We start from the raw sequence: 17,268 nt of genomic DNA, 5'->3' as shown, positions 1-17,268 counted from the left end.
GCAGTTTCATTTCCATTTGCATGTTTCCTGGCCATATAGTAGAAACCATAAAAGAATGAAATGGTCAGATCCCTAACCTTTCCATTTCTTTGCTTTATAAATGAATAACAGTGATCTAAAAGTGAAAGAATGTAGCTAACCAGTGTCATTTGGGATCTTCTAAAGTAGTACGGAAACTCTGCATTCTTCAGACCAACTTGTGGCACGCCAGCACATTCCTCTCCGATGAGGTGGAGGGATACTGGTGGCGGGGCTGGGGTTTGGAGGGCTGGGGCGGGAGCTGCTGTTTAAAAATACATTTAATTATATTCCTTCTCTGCAGTAATATTGATACCATTTTTAGCCCTTACAAATACTGTGATTTTCATTTAAGTCATGTCCATTATCTTATTGACCTAGTTTTTATTTTGTAATCAAAATGTTCTATTTCTGGATAGGTTAGCCCAGAATCCTTTTTTTTTCTTTTTTAAAGGTTATGGACCTTTTGTGGAGTTTTGTTTGGTTTTGTTTTGTTTTTCTGTCATATCTGCATACAGATGGGCTGCCTCTGTGTTTGCTGTATTAGGGAAAATGGTACAGTATTGCTCTCTAGAAGAGTGAGGCTTTTCTCTATTTAATTTGGCAGGATGCCATGGGACCTTACCTCTGGTGACATTTTTGGGAAGCAGATGGTGAAGGAGCTATGAAATTCTATTACTATCCAAAATGAGAGGTAGGGATGCCTGGGTAGCTCCATCGGTTAAGTGTCCGACTCTTGGTTTTGGTTCAGGTCAGGATCTCACAGTTGATGGGATCGAGTCCATGTTGGTTGGGCTTTATGCTGACAGTGTGGATCCTGCTTGGGATTCTCTCTCCCTCTCTCCCTGCCCCTCCCCTGCTTGGCTCTCGCTCTCATTCTCTCTCTCTGTCTCTCAAAATAAATAAATAAACTTAAAAAAATGACAGGTAGAGGTCTGACTCTTTCTTCCCCTTCTTTCTCTGCTCTTTGGCACTTTCCCTCTTTTCTCTACTCAGAGGATTGCACTTCTATTAGACCTTGCCTTTTCTCTGTTTCTTCCCCTCCCGTTTTCTTCCTGCTCTTTTCCTTACCTTCTCTTGCCTGCACTGTAGGCCCACTTCTTCATTTCCTTGCTCTGGCCGGAAGCTCACTCTGGGGAGACCCCCCTAGAGATGCCCGTGGGGTCTGTTCTACCAGCTCATCTTTCATCAGTGTCTAATCAGGACCTTGAGACCCCTGAGGAGCACTCCGTGTTTCCTTTTGGTATCATTTCTCAGTGTCCTTCTAGACATGAAGGTACCTTGCTCTTTCCTCCAGACAATGACTAGAACTAGAGAATGTTAGGATTTAGAGCAACCAGACATGTTATTTTGCAAGTGAGGAAGGATAAGGCCAGAGAATGATTTCTCCTAAGATTCAAGGGGAATTTAATGGCACAGCCAAGTCAGCGACCCCATCTCCTGCTTTGGGGGTTCTCCTACTTTCTTAGCCAGAAAGTCATATAGATGTGGTGCCTGGTTCCTTTTAGCACTCGTTTCTCTCCATCACCATCAGCCTTCTCAAATATTTTCTGTGTAAATGTATTTTAGAGGAACTGAGTCTTTAACGTGACACTTTTCTTGTCAAAAGAAGACACAAAAGATGCAGTGCAGTAACAGGAGTCTCTCACTGAGTTGTTAGGGATTTTCTCAGGAATGGTATTTTGCTCCAGGTCATTTCTGTTGATGTATTCATTCCTAAGAACCGGTAGATGACTATGACATATAATATTTGAGCTTGAACTCCTTCCTGCCTAACTGGAGTCTCTCTGTTAATCAGGAAACCACATTTAAAGCTGTGTCCTGAACTCTGCCCAGCATGTCAACTTGGCCAGGAAGGATAGGGAATTCCTACTGGTAGCAGCCACTGGGGACCAAGGGAGTAACTAGAGGTCAGATAGGGGCTTAGCAAGGAAGCCACTGGCAGCACAGGGTACATTTCAGCCACTGGGATTGTCTCTTGTTTTCTGAATTCCCCCTGTGGTTGAGGTTGGACAAAATCCAGGCTATCAGTCCCCTGGGCCAGTGACCCTACGCTTTGGAATTTTATGATCTAACAATGTTTTTAATTGAGGAGGCTCAACATAGGGTTGTTAGCTTCTATCCTGAGAAGTAAGGATGTTAAAAAAAAAGCAATAGCAAAATTGCCATGTAATGTTATAGTCCTTTCCTGAAAGAAAAGATATTTTAATACCAGAAGTAGGAAGAATATAATCTCAGAATAAGGGACCATCCTCTATACCATACCCATACAGCTTCCGGGAAAACTCCTATTGTATTGTCCAGATTTTTCTTATTTAGCCACAGGCCAGCATAAGTTTTGTCCCAGAAGCAGTGTTGGTGTGTGATACGTGGACTCCACAGCCTTCCTTCTGGGGCTGGTAAGCCCCTGCCACTGTGTCCAAGGAGAATATAGAAGGATGCGTGAAGAACATGGCACAGAGAACAACCCATCAGTGTCTGACACAAACATAGTAAGTGCTCAGTAAATGAGCACTTTTATTCTCTCTTAGAGAAGTGAATTACACTAGATGACTATTTCAGGTTGGATTTCAAGGGACACCGCCCTTGTTTGGCTCACTTTCATTGTGGACTAGGGTCTGATCTTCTGCTTTATAGATCTTTAGTGTGATTTCATCAGTTGCCTCATGGAAGGTTGGGAAAGACTTGCACTACCTAAGTTCACAGGAGGCTAATCCATAAACAGAAATGCCAGTTCATTATTTTGCAGATAGACAATATGCTTTTTCAGGGACCGCATCAATGGATGGGTCTGCCCAAGTCCCATGGCCTCCCCACAGCGGGGGAGGGGAGGGGTCAGTGCTGGGGTGGAGGCAATCACGGCATACACTGTCCTTGTTTATTCACTGAATTTATTCCAGCAAGCTGATTCAGGTAGAACCCATTTTATTTCACTGGCATTGTTTTCTCTCTTTCCTTTGGACATTCCTTTTCATTGAGAGACAGTAAAGCATAATGGTTAAGAGCAGAGGTTCTGGAGCCAAAATGGCCACGTGAGAATCCACACACCTACCAGGTGTGTGACCTTAGGCAATTCATTTGACCTCTTTGTGCTTTAATGTTGTCTTCTGTAAAATGAAGGTAATAATAATTGAATTTGCCACATAGGTTTGTTTTGATAAGGAAAGGAGTTGATACATGTAATGTGCTTCGAGTGTTCAGCAAATAATAAATGATCAGCAAATATTTATTATTTTTATATTGTTGAGGAAGCTAGTTTTATGGTGGGACATGGAAAAATGAATAAAAATTAGATTGCAAGATTTTAGATTCTAAAAGGTTAGACTTTTTTTGTTTGAGAGAGAGAGAAAGAGAGAGAGAGAGGGTGCAAGTGAGTGAGGGGCAGAGAGAGAGAATCCCATGAGGGGCAGAGAGGGAGAGAGAAAGAGAGAAGTGGGGCTCACCCAAAGTGTGGGACTCATGGTTTTGTTTACTGGAAGCAGGGCTCAAGCTCACCCGATGTGGGACTCGAACGCACAAACCATGAGGTCGTGAAGTCCAATGCTTAATGACTGAGCCACCCAGGTACCCTTAAAACGTTAGATTCTTACTCTTAACTTCCCTTCCTATAGAATTCAGCTCTCCAGTAATCTTTAGTTTCTGTGTTTTTTTAAGTAATTAATTTTTTTTTATTTTTAAAGTTTTATTTTATTTATTTTGAGAGAGAAAGAGGGAGGGAGGGCCAGAGAGAGAGGAAGAGAGAGAATCCCAAGCAGGCACCACACTGTCAGCACAGAGCCTGATGCAGGGCTTGATCTCATGAATCACGAGATGATCACCTGATCCAAAATCAAGAGTCAGTCATTTAGCTGACTGAGCTACCCAGGCGCCTCTTTAGTTTCTGTTTTTACCCTTCATCAATTCAGTAGATTTCCATGTCACATCACTGTGTCTAGATTGTTTTTCATTGATGACATTTTTGGTTGGCTATTCTCTGTTGACATATGGAGAGATACTTTGAAGCTGTCAACGGCTTTTCTCCCCAGGATACTTGTTTGGAGAAGCTTCTGTTCTTGGTGTGGTGGACCCCTCTCAGGGTGTCTTCCCTAGGTCATCCCTTCCTGGCCTTTCCCCCTTGAGTTTGGACTTGCCTTATTTGGCAAAGGAGAGGACCTCCCTAACTCAGCATGAACCTCTCTGCTGAGATACAGAGAGGTGCTGAAATACTTGCACAGATATCTTCTAAAATAAGTAGCAAGAATTATTAGTAAAGCTGATTCTATGACTACCTTTTTATGTGCTTTTTCCTGTTTTGCCAAGCCCACAGGGCAAGGTGACAGATAACCTGATTTTTTTTTTTTTTTTTTTTTTTTTTTACCATTTCTCCATTCCCTGGAGAAACTTAACATCTATTTTCCAGTGGAAGTCAATGCCACATTGACTGGTACTCAGGATGCCTTTTATAGGAATGTGTGCATTCTGTTTAATCTATACACGTGTCTAATCATACCTGTAGTATGATCATTTTTCAGTTTCTTCACTAAACTCACAGTGATACATTATAGTTAATAATGGCCATTAAAATATTTTACTGTAAAACATTCCAGATACATTGGCCACTGAAACAGACTGGTCCACCCACCATCTATCTGTGGTGTAATAAGAAACTGAAACTGATAATTAGCTAAAATTTTGCCTCCACAAGTAACACTACCATGCCGCTCTTGTAGAAAGAAGTTTCCCCACTGCTCTGTTACATTCCCATCCCTTAAAGTGCAGGTTTTCTCCCGATTCCTTTCTTGCTTTCCAAGGCAGCTAGAACTATGTGATGGGCTGTTTGTCTTGCTTGTTTGCTGCCAGTCAAGGTCGGAGAGATGCTAGGTTTATGGAGGGGAAGAGCAGAGGTTGGCTGGAAGCGCTATTTCTAGCTTTGTAGTCAAGGTTTTTTTTGCTGAGAGCATTGCAGCCTTACTGTCAAAGTTGTGCTGGGTTCTCTGCTAAGGCGTAGACACCTGTCTGTCCTCTGCAGTGGTACAGTCACATCAGATGACCACCAGTTCCTTCCTACGGGCCAGCTGCACCAGTAGGACAGTCAGCCTTGCAGAGTAAGTGACAGTTTCAGGAAGCTTCCTGTGAGGACTGTTGAAATGAGCCAGTGCAGAGCCAACCTCCTTTCCACCTATCTCTTGGAAGTGAGAATGTCCTCTTTGGGTTCTACTTTGCAATTCTGTACATCTGGATAGTCTAAAGATTGCATGGTGGGGAGATCCTACTCATCCCAGGAGCTGAGGACCTACAGAGTGAAGATTCCTTTAACAGGTCAGTTCAATGTTAGGAACCTAAAGTTCCAGGACCTTGAGGTCCAGGTTCCAGGACCTTGAGGTCAAGAATATTCTTTAATTGAATCACATGATTCGATGTGAGAGGAGCTTGAAGGGAAGGTATAATTATTTAGCTCTCCAATTAATCATAAATGTTTACCTAGGGCCACAGAACTCCCAGACCTCCTCATGGAGGCTCAGTAAGCCCCTTGTGATCCAGATTCTCCGGCAAGGCCTCAGCCAGCCCGAGATTCAGCCTCCTTCTTTGGGCAAATGACTGCCAAGTCCCATCTCCAGGTAGCCTTCATCCTGACAGCCCTGAAAGCTTGTTTGACATTCTGCTCTGGGTAGGTAGCCATCTGGCCCTACTGCAGTCAACCTACCCACCAACAAGAGTCTCTTCCATCCAGCCATTGCCTACAGCCTGACCTCTCTGTGCCATTTGTGACTCTACCCTCTTCCCATTGCAATGTCCTTACTTTTCACTTTTGTTTCCACTCTCACATCTTCGAAGATTGCATTCATTAGAAGAGAAGTCAGACTGAGGAATTAGGAGTATGCCCTGGCTGGGTACATTTTATGTGCTGTGGAGGAGGTAGAGGATGAGCAGAATAGGGGCCAGGCTGGTGCTTAGAAAAGGATGACACTGGGCAAGCCACCTGGCTTCTTTGAGGCCTGGTTCATGCACCTGTAAATAGTGGATGCCTCACTCACGGGGTGCTTGTGAGGACCTGATGTCACAAGTGACGAATCAGACAAGGAGATAAATGAACCTGAGGATCCAAGCATCCAATTTATCTTTGCCTCTCTGGGTTATAAACAGGAGATGTTTAGGATTGCGGGTCCGCATTTCTGTGTCTGTTTTGGGGTCCCTTACGTGACCAAGAACATGGAGAATGCTAACATTTGTTCAGCACACTGGAGTCACCCAGGTACCTGGGCTGTGCTCGGCTGCTCGAGGGTTGAGGGGATCAGTATCTCCACAGGCCTGTGATGCTTTTGAGATGTGTCATAGTTAGGAACTCAGTCTCACAATTCATGAGAGACCTGCCAACTTCCCTGGTGGTACCCATTCTTATCAGGATCCATTCTTATCATTCGTAATCACACAAAAGTTTGTGTGTATCGGGGGATTTTTTTGGTGGTGATGTCTGGTTGTTTTATGAGCCTTCCTTTATCTGGACTGTGAATAATCAACTGATGAATCCTTATCCCTGTTCTCATTCTTCAGCAAACATTTCCAGGGGATGCTCTACTTGGTGCTTTAGGGTAAGAAAGATGGATAGAGCACCTGAAAACGAACACACACACACACACACACACACACACACACACACAGAACCCAACTGTCAGAGTACCGGCTGCCTCTGGACTCTGGAAAGTTCCTTTGGAAACTTACCTGTGCTGCATCTCCACCTGGGACTATGCTTGAGACAGCCTCAGCTCCCTGTATAACAACACCCTGGGACAGAGTTGAGGTGGCCTAGTGTCATCACTGGGGGGTGTGCCTGGGCCTGGGAAGAGGAAGTGGGGAAGTGAGCCAGGCCTGCTCTAGAAGTCCCTTGTCAGTCTGCCTTCCCCGGTCCCAGGGTCTTAGCTAATCTCATTTTCCAGGCTTCACCGCTATCTAAGCTCTTCTTTGGACGGTGCTGTGTTGTTCTCGAATTACCTTACTTCCTTTTGTCCTCATAGGAACATGGGATGTAGATATTATTTTTATTTTCTCCATAATTAATGGAGGGAACCAAGAGTCCTCTGAGAAACTGGTCAACTTGTTCTGGAAAGTGATAGGCTGGGGACATAAGGCCAGGCCGTTGTCACACTGTCATCCACATCTCTCTAGGGACATTCACCCCTGCACAAGTTTTGCCACAGGTGTCTTCTGTTTGCAAAGAACAAGAGAAAGTTCCTTCTGCTGAGGAGTGTTCCTCGGGAGTTTGTGGGAGCAGGAGCCCAGGGGGCTGTAAGTCTCCAGGACTGGAGCAGCACTGTCCAGGAGGACTTCAGCTCAGCAAAGCGAGGAGACACCTTGATCCGCTGGTGGTGGATGTGCCAGTCATCATGACTCACTCTCCAGTTCGGCTAACTTAGACTTTCAGTGTGCTCTGGATGGAATGACTGGATATAACATCAACTTAAGAGTTTTAAAAAAATGTAGAATCTCGTGATGTCTTTTTTTCTATTCTTTTAATGGTTATTTATTTTTGAGAGAGAAAGCACAGTGGGGGAGGGGCAGAGAGAGAGAGAAAGAGAGAGAGAGACAGAATCCAAAGCAGGCTCCAGGCTCCAAGCTGTCAGTGCAGAGCCCGATACAGGACTCGAACTCATGAACTGTGATATGATGACCTGAATTGAAGTCGGATGCTTAACCATCTGAGCCACTCAGGCACCCTTCATGATGTCTTTTAGTAGCACCCCTCTTGACCCACATTTATAAAGTAAGCCATTTTATAAAGTGAGATCCTTGCACAGTTTTTCACCTGTGACTTTGAACGGCTTATATCAAACTTGAAATCCAAGCATACGTGTCCAATCCTTTTCGCCACAGAGTTGTTTGCCTATTAAAATATGCATTTGTGTGGGCAGACACTGAAAGCCCAGGTAAGCCAACTAATGACACAATATTTATATCTCTTTTTAGTCCTCTGAAGGGGTCTTTTCCCTCTTGGACTTGATCAGCAAACTCATGTCTCATGAGTGGTAGGAACATGAAAAAAACAGGAGGTACAGCCAACTTTGAGTCAAACACCAGGATTCTAGACTTCAGGCTAATCACTTTTTTTCTTTTTTTATATATAAATTTTTTTTAAATTTTTTTTAACGTTTTTATTTATTTTTGAGACAGAAAGAGACAGAGCATGAATGGGGGAGGGGCAGAGAGAGAGGGAGACACAGAATCGGAAGCAGGCTCCAGGCTCTGAGCCATCAGCCCAGAGCCTGACACGGGGCTCGAACTCACAGACTGTGAGATCATGACCTGAGCCGAAGTCGGACGCTTAACCGACTGAGCCACCCAGGCGCCCCTATATAAATTTTTTTAAGTTTATTTATTTATTCTGAGAGTGAAAGCCTGAGTGGGGGAGGGGCAGAGAGAGAAGGAGAGAGAGAGAGGGGGAGAGAGAATCCCAAGCAGGCTCCACACTGTCAGCATGACACCTGACGTGGGGTTTGAACTCATGAACCATGAGATCATGACCTGAGCCCAAGTCAGACGCTTAACTGATTGAGCCACCCAAGAGCCCCTCACTTTTTTCTGAGCCTCAGTTTCCTCATCTATCAAGCAAGGTTGTAATAATGATACCACACAAGGGTAGCATTTGGAAGTGCTTTATAGATAGAGACGTGTGATTCAAATCTTATCTTTCAGTCTATATGCATTTTTATACCAAGGACAAGGATCTACATTTACTTGCCTTATGAGATTAAAACAATATAGAATAAAAATTTTACATACCTCTACTTCAGATACACAATGTACAGTCTATAGATTTCTTTGTTGTCATTTTATTACTGCAAAGTTCAAAGCCCCGCCCTTGGTGTCTATCATACTCCCAAGTCTGTAGCTGGTTAGTCAGGTGGTTAGGACACAGCACCGATTAGCACATAAGAGCAGACCACTGAGGTAGACCGTTGGGGAATCTAGCCCAGTGTTTTCTATTCTGTGAAGATTGCTTCCATTCCAATCAAGGCCAGCATTTGGATCATCTATCTCTTCATTAACCTCAGTCCTGTGGTTAGTGAATCTGTCGTGGATTCATTCCCTGTGCATGCAAGTTAGCTTCATACTATTCCATGGCCAAGGGTCGCACCCAGAGCCTCTGCCAGCTGTTTCCACATGTCTGCTATTGGTTGGGAAAAGGTTGGCGGGAGACTATGTGTGATGCATGCAACTCTGTCCTCACTAATGGAAAAATATGTTCAGATGGTCTGAGGCATCTCTGTTTTGTCTGAGGACAATCCCTTACATGGACAACTGTGTACTAGGTGCCTAATGCTATTTATCCTCTCAGGGAGCAGAATTACCAGGAGTGCAGGCTAGCTAACAAGAATAGATGATTGAATGCAGTGCTTTATTCACTGTCGGGGGAAAGTAATAGGCATTGAGATCAGCGGCTGCCATTCTTACAAAGAAAAGCAAGAGCAAGGGACTGGGGCCCTGAAAAGATGGTCAAATAGGAGCGACTCTCAGGCACAAGGACATTCAGGGGCTTTTCTGCAGCCACACGTGGCAGTTCTCACCCTGGGGTTCTTTTTTTTTTTTTTTTAATTTTTTTTTTTTAACGTTTATTTATTTTTGAGACAGAGAGAGACACAGCATGAACGGGGGAGGGGCAGAGAGAGAGGGAGACACAGAATCGGAAGCAAGCTCCAGGCTCTGAGCCATCAGCCCAGAGCCCGACGCGGGGCTCGAACTCGCGGACCGCAAGATCGTGACTTGAGCTGAAGTCGGACGCTTAACCGACTGAGCCACCCAGGCGCCCCATCACCCTGGGGTTCTTTAAGTATGCCTGTGACCAGTGTTTTCATCACTAAGATGTAGATGGAGAAAGCAAGCATAGTTAAGTTAGGTGATCTATTCAGCCCAGCAAAATCATGGCAGATTGAAGGACGCCTGTGGATCCTTTGCTCCATTTAGTCAGAGACTTGACAGGGTTGGAGGTGGAGGTGGATGGGTGGAGATCCGTAGTAGCTGAGATTGAGGCTTGCTCTTTCTCGTGTTCTCACCAAAAGGGTGTGTGGTTATTGAACATATTGATGGAGACCCCTACTGGCTGGGACACTTATTGGCGTCCCACAAAGTCCCCAGGGAGAGTCCTTGAGGCTACTCTTCAGCTCCCTCTGCACAGGCTGTGGAGCTGCTGATGGACTCGTGGGTCTCCACACCCCATGCCACCCCCAGGAGGTCTTGACACCAAAAGGGATGCCCTGGGAAGGGCTGCCAGAATTTCCTGTGCTGCTGGGGCAGGAATCCAAAGGTCACAGACTCTGCAAAAGCACCGCCTTTGTTGCTCAGTGGAAGGCCCAGACCACAGGGGTCCGAGTTAATTGGCCACACTGGGGAAACAACTCTATTGAAGTTGGACATAGCAGGATGAAGGAGAAGTGACTGAACTCATTAGGAATGGGCTAAACTGAAGCGCTAAGCTGTCCCAAATCCTTCGTGGAAGGAAGCAGGATGTAAATAATAAATCATAAATAAATAAAATGCAAGAGCTAAATAAAGGCCCTTTAAATATGCCACCCCTCACAGCTGCTAGTGTTGCAAAGTGGCCACAGAGTGGAATTGGCCAGTAAGGATGACTGTGGGCTCTCACTCCTTGTCCCCGGGGCTGGATTCAGCTTCAGATACTTTTCATCCAAAACCTGTTTATCCAAACCCTATATAGCAGTGATGATGAGTAAAATGATAGACTGGGGTCCGAAGTAATGAATCAAGGCAACTAAGCCAATTTTTCAGTCTAGCTGGAATTTTAGGGATTAAAGATTTTCATCAAATTATCTTCAGATACAGTGTGAACCTCCATATCTCATGAAGCACCATCAGATAAGTACGCACACTTACACCATAGATATGTATATATACCCTTATAGACATATACACACACATATGTATATAACTGAAAGGCAGAATATATAGTATATATAATATAGAAGTATATATATACTTTAAAATATATAAAAATATATAAAATCTGTACTTTATATATAATATATATTTTACATATATTTATACTTTATATATAAATATATATTTAAATACATATACTTTACATATAAATATAAAATAATAAAAATATTTGTATATGTTATGTATGAATATAATAAAAATATAAACTATATTTACATATATATGTTTTAAAGTATAGGTGCTTATATAATACATACTTATATATACTTCTATAATATATATTCCGCCTTTCAGTTTTTCTCTGTTTGGTCAAAAGCACCACTACTTTTTCTTTCTGTTCTGTTTACAGCAGTGTTACTGCATCTTATGAGGGAGTTTATCCAATAGTCTATAAGATAAAAATTGAGCAGACAAAATTACCCTTGAGCGCCTTAGAAAGGCATCAGGTTAGAGACTAACCTACAGTTCCTCCCTAGGGCCAACCTGATTGGTTTCTTCCCCTCCCGCATGAGAATAGATCATTAGCTGTTTCTTTGGTTGAGCCTCAACTGAGATTCAGAGAAGCTCCCTGGGTCCATCTCCAGTCAAGCATGTTCCCTCCTCCCCCGGCAAGCTTAGCAGATGCCTGGGTGCCCTGTGAGGCAGCTGCTATCCATGGACCCTCCCACTTCCCCGATCAGTGCAGTCAGAAGCCAACTGCAAGCTGTTTGTTCCCAAACCTGTTTACACCAGTTGTACTTTTTCCATTTAAGACATGTAACTAAATATTATGTAAACACATGATATATGAGTGTGAAAAGGAGAGGTGTTCCTATGAAGCTACACCGTTGTCTTGAAAGACTTGTCAGTGATGAACAGAAATTATGGGCAACTTAAGTATAAACAAGATAACACTAAAAGATTGTGGGGAAAGTCATAAAAATCTAGGTGGACTCTGCAGTCAGATTGCTTTTCAGCTGTCTTTGGATTTTGTATCTTCTTTAAAGAAACTGGAACCTGAAAATCATAACAGATTTCTGGTTTATACAGGAAATTGGGAAATTCCAGACAGTGGACCCATCTTCAAAGACGAGGCATTGCTCCTGTACCGAATCCGTGAATGAGTGCACACTCATTTATATATCTGTGAACATAGTGCTCACTTTGGCAGCATATGTACTAAAATTGGAATGATGCAGAGAAGATCAGCATGTCTACTGTGCAAGGATGACACATAAATATCTGTGAATATATAATAAATATCAATGAATATATACATACATATAATGAGAGTATCATTTTTATGATTCCATGCTTTAACCAGTTTTTTAGACTATCAACCCAGTCATGTTGAATTGGAGAATTTCTCTTGTGGCTGTGGTTTGCTGTGTAAAATACACCCATCCACTAAGCATGTCAAGATGCTTCTCTTATGCAGATTACAAGAGAACTGAGCCAGGCTTGGGTGAAAGCAGCTAAGGGACATCTCCCTTAGCATGTTCATCAAGGGCCCTTGTAACAGGGGGACACTGTAGGCAATACTGTTTACACAAGCTCTCTGACTGCACTCACTAACTTACTCCCACCCTCTTTCTCTCACCTCCTCTCTTTTTCTCTCTACGTCCCTCTGCTCTCTCCCTAACCAATGTAGTCTCCCTAACGAAGAAGAAGTCTACATTCTTCTAATGGAGAAACCATTTGGAGTTGAACAACAGTATTTTTCAAAGTACTTGTTTTCAAGAAAGATCGTCTTTGGCTTAAAAAGATTTGAAGTATTTATTTATGTGAACCCAGCACACACACACACACACACACACACACACACACACACACACACACGGAGAGAGAGAATTCCTTTAAATAATGAGATCATGAGGTTTATTAATAGGTGAATTAATTAGATAGTTGAGGAATATACCTATTTCTCATGAAGTGAGATCAGGATATAATGCAAGAAATCTTATCTGAGATGTCCTAAAATCCAATGTGATTTAAGGTTATTTTCTACCCTCTTTGGTCTAAAACATTTTGGAAAGACCTTCCACTGTCTCTGTGCTCTGTCTAGACCCTATATCAGAGTACAAACAACTGCAGGAAAAACGTAAGAATGCCTGTAGATACTGGACATGCTAACAGAGGTATCTGAGAGCCCTCAGGAAGAATAATATTTTACCATGAGGTGGTTGTTGTCTTTAGCAACAACAGCTGTATGAATGTGCTTTAATTTTATGCTAACGTGGAATGCTTAAAATCATAAAACAGGTATGATTATTGGGTTCCTATTCACCCAGGGAATGCAGATCCCAAAGATAAGTGTGCCAGAACATGAACTTCGTGGGAAAGCATGAATCTACCTACCTCCAACACATAAGAGACCGTCCTTCATTTCAGTAATAGCTCTTAGGGGGTTAATTTTGATTGTGAGGGTATTTTATTCTAGCACATAAACCAGATGCTTCTCTCAAGTTAGTGGGGAACAACTGATGGCTGCCAGATTAACTAGAAAGGAAATGTTTCTCTCTGCAGTTCTGGGCAATAATGCAATTTAATGGCATTTCACCTGGGTGGACTTTTAAGATGGATGTATTTGTCTTTTGCCTCTCAGGGCATAGGTCCAAATTTGGAGCAGATGGTGGAAAAGATGGATGGCCACAGAGATCTCCAGGAGAAATTGGTTGGATGTCCACAATCCTCATTAATTCCTGGTTGACCATCATCCATCTCGATCTCTCTGACCCTACGTAATGAACTCTGATTTCCGAGGATTTTCTGGGTCTAGAATTACCAAAATGTGCTGACTAAAATCTGAACAGATTGAAAGAAGAACTCGCCTGATATTTCAGGCTTTTGGAAGAAAGGGGATGTCTCAACCCCCTTTCTGGTCTCAATAAGAAATCTTGTTGTTCTGACTTTGAGCTAGTGGGTTTCTTTCCTGGTAACGAGACACAACTGGGCAGGGTATGGACTCTCAAGCTCAGGGAGTGAGTTTAAGAGACAGATTTTTTCCACTGTTGTTCAGGTAAAAGAGAGACTTTTTTTTTTTAATTATTTTTAGTTTATTTATTTTAAGAGAGAGAGAGAGAGCATGCAAGCAGGGGAGGGGCAGAGAGAGGGAGAGAAAGAGAATCCCAATCTGTATCGCCAGTGCAGAGCCCATTGCAGGGCTCAAACCCACGAACCATGAGATCGTGACCCAAGCTGAAACCAGGAGACGGACGCCCAACTGACTGAGCCACCCAGACGCCCCAGAGTTTTTTGGTTCTTAGATTAAGTCTGACGAGGGACTCGTCCCTCATGACCAAGCAAGATTGACAATGATCACCCAAGCTGTGGAATGAGGTATGAGAAGAAGCAGATGATTGTGGGGAAAACCCCAGAAGCATTGTTCTAGTCTATGGAGGTAAAGAGGGGACCCCCAAGATCAATGGAAAGAGGGGCCCATGGAAAGTACTAGAATCAGCAATGCTTTGTGGATTTAATTAGAACAATGCCTATGTGAACTTCTTGATCGATGGCCTGATATTCTCATTCACTTCCACGTTAGGGTAGGTTTATTGCCATAGTTGTTTTTGCTCATACTGAAGACTCTCCTGCTAACCAATTTGTATTACTGTTATTTTTTATTGCATTGTATTCACCCCCATTCTGAGCCAGATGCCTTCCATTTACAAACATGGTCAGAGAGACTTAACTAAGAGGACAAATGATCCCCATTTAAGATGAGAATTTTTTCATGTGTGACTGATAGGGTGATCAGGTGATGGGGTGCCCTTTGGTTATCATAGACCTAGAGATACATATGTGCCCCCACATGTTGGAGGAAGGGAACATACCAGCAAACAAAATCTGACAAATCGCAGATGCTTAAGACCATAGAAGAAAATGCCCAGGAGATGTGCACTTAGTTTTAAGAAAAGCTAAGTAAGTGTGACGTTTTCAATGGGCCTTTTTTTCACTTGAACAGAATGACAATATTTTACTAGTCAACCAAGACATAAATCAAGATTTAAACCAACTACTCACCTTTCATGCTAAGCCTAACCTCAGTAGTTATTAAAAATAAATGGGATTTAAATAGATGTAGAAGCACCTATTTTATTTCCAATTTCACGCTCTTGTATTTTGCACTGCGGTTTTAGATCTGTTTGTGAAGGCTGATTGGGGCAAAAACAGCCTTGAGAGACAGCTGGGAAGGGAACAGGCTTTCAAGTCCATGACAAAGTCCTAGGCTCTGGGTTCAGCTGTTACCAACTCACCAAGTGACCTCAGCCCAATTTCCTCACCTTGACAGTGAAAACAATAACGCTGTCTTTTAATGGGATGCAGTGGTATCTACGATTGGCACCATTGGTGGCTTTGGGCTGAGTCTGAGAGGAGGTGTAACTCTCCTGTCTTCCTCAGGGACTATAAGCCAGGGATCCAGGTCCAGGGAAGGCAATGGCTTTATTTTCTCCCTAGTCTACACAGCAGTTACAGTGTCCAGTTACCCCACATCATTCTGACTAGTGTCAAGGAGAGGCACACGCCCTTCCCCCACATCCTGACATTCTACTGGATTACCAGCTCTCTCTCTGTTGTATTCTTCCTGCTCACCTGGGCAAAGTCTCCAGAGGCCCCTCTCTTTGCTGTCACCTGCTGTGTGTTTCACTAATAACTGACTTCCAGGTGAACAGTAATGCTTCATTCACAACTGTTCTCACACGCCATTACTTTGCTTTCTCGAGAATGTTTACTAAGTTCTTGCCATGGGCAGGCACTGTGCTTACACTTTGCTGTGTCATCGTCTTGTGAACATGAGAGAACTATGAGTGAGAGGTGACGAGCATACCCCAGACTGGGCAGCTGTCCCGTGGGGGGCCTGCCTCCGGAGCCCAGGGACCCCTCCCCCACCTCTGAGTCTTCATGCCTGCCTTGTGCATTTGTCTTCCAACTGTTTGCTCTCCACCTGGTCCATCCTGCAGGCCACCACCACACGTGTCTCCTCATACTGCCATTCTGACATTTTCTCCTCCTCCTAACCTGCCCATTGTGTTGCACACCAGCCCTCCAAAAGCTGAGCTCGTCTGTTTTCCCTCCTGCTTTCCCCAAACCAGTTCTCAGCTGCCACCAAAATGTGCTGTTTGCTAGTTCCCAGATACACTTGAATGTCTGCACATTATCCCTCGTCCCCTCATCTCCATGTCCCAACCCCCAACCTTCCTTAAGGGCTAAGCATACATTCAGAGCCCATGATGCCTTCCATGACTGGCCCGACCGGAGATCATTTCTCTCCCCTCTGCGTTGTGGTTCTTACTGTATCATCACTCAGGTGGCAAGGCGTGTGGGGCCTGGCTGGGTACTATTGCTTTCTGTTGTCAAGATCTCTAGAAGGATCTTGTGCTTACAGGTGAGGGCGCCACAAAGAAGTTAGTGGCAGTGCTGGGACCTTAGCCCCGTTTCCCTAAATCCCAGACTGGTGGTCTTTTTCTACCATAGCTTTTTACCTTCTGTCCTTCTTTGGAGGACAAGGATGCCACCCTGTCTATATTCAAAGTTTATGTGGCATCCAGGGTAGAGTCTTGTGTCTAGGGGATATTCAATAAGTAGTTATTGAAAGAAAGCAAAGGAAGGAAGATAGGAAGGGAAAAAAGACACTAACCCTTACATGGCACTTTTGTTGTTTTTTTTTTTTTTTTTTTTTTAACGTTTATTTATTTTTGAGACAGAGAGAGACAGAGCATGAACGGGGGAGGGTCAGAGAGAGGGAGACACAGAATCTGAAACAGGCTCCGGGCTCTGAGCTGTCAGCACAGGGGCCCGATGCGGGGCTGGAACTCACAGACCACGAGATCGTGACCTGAGCCGAAGTCGGCGCTCAACCGACTGAGCCACCCAGGCGCCCCGGCACTTTTGTTTTAACTTAATCCCCTTTCCAGTCTACTCCCTTGAAATCCCTGTGAAATAGGTCGTTATTCTCCACCGCATTTTACAGGTGAGGAGACTGAGGCAAGAGAGGCTAAGTAACTTGCCCAAGGCCACAGCTGGTAAGTGACAGAGTGAGGACCTGAACCCAAGGAGTCTGGCTCCTGAGCGTGAGCTCTTCTTCTGCCCTGTTCTGCTACAAGGTCATGAAAGACAGACAGACAGGGAAAGACAGAAAGAAGGATGAGCCTCAAATCAGTGCTCAAGACAACAGAGTAGAGGACATTTAGATTAGCCTGCCATATTTGTCTTCTTTCCACTGAGAAGAAGCACCACTGATAAGTCAGAGCAGTGGCTGGGCTACAGAGTTTGTTGCTACTGCCTGGATCTGTTAGAAATTGATTGCTGTGAAACTCCCTGAACACAGTGCACCCAGACTGC

General features: G+C 43.8%; 1 protein-coding gene and 1 non-coding gene across 3 annotated transcripts in view; both read left to right on the top strand.

The window, feature by feature from the left end:
- SAMD4A (sterile alpha motif domain containing 4A) overlaps nucleotides 1-17,268 on the top strand; it is a 207,585-nt gene that overhangs the window by 77,223 nt on the left and 113,094 nt on the right. The window lies entirely within an intron of this gene.
- On the top strand, nucleotides 12,082-12,189 carry LOC125910480 (U6 spliceosomal RNA). Its single transcript, XR_007453990.1, has one exon. It is a non-coding gene; the product is annotated as a U6 spliceosomal RNA (small nuclear RNA).

This window comes from Panthera uncia (assembly GCF_023721935.1).
Source record: "Panthera uncia isolate 11264 chromosome B3 unlocalized genomic scaffold, Puncia_PCG_1.0 HiC_scaffold_1, whole genome shotgun sequence".
NCBI classification, from domain to species: domain Eukaryota; kingdom Metazoa; phylum Chordata; class Mammalia; order Carnivora; family Felidae; genus Panthera; species Panthera uncia.
The sequence above is the reverse complement of the archived record's forward strand: the minus strand, read 5'-3'. Positions and strand labels throughout refer to the sequence as shown.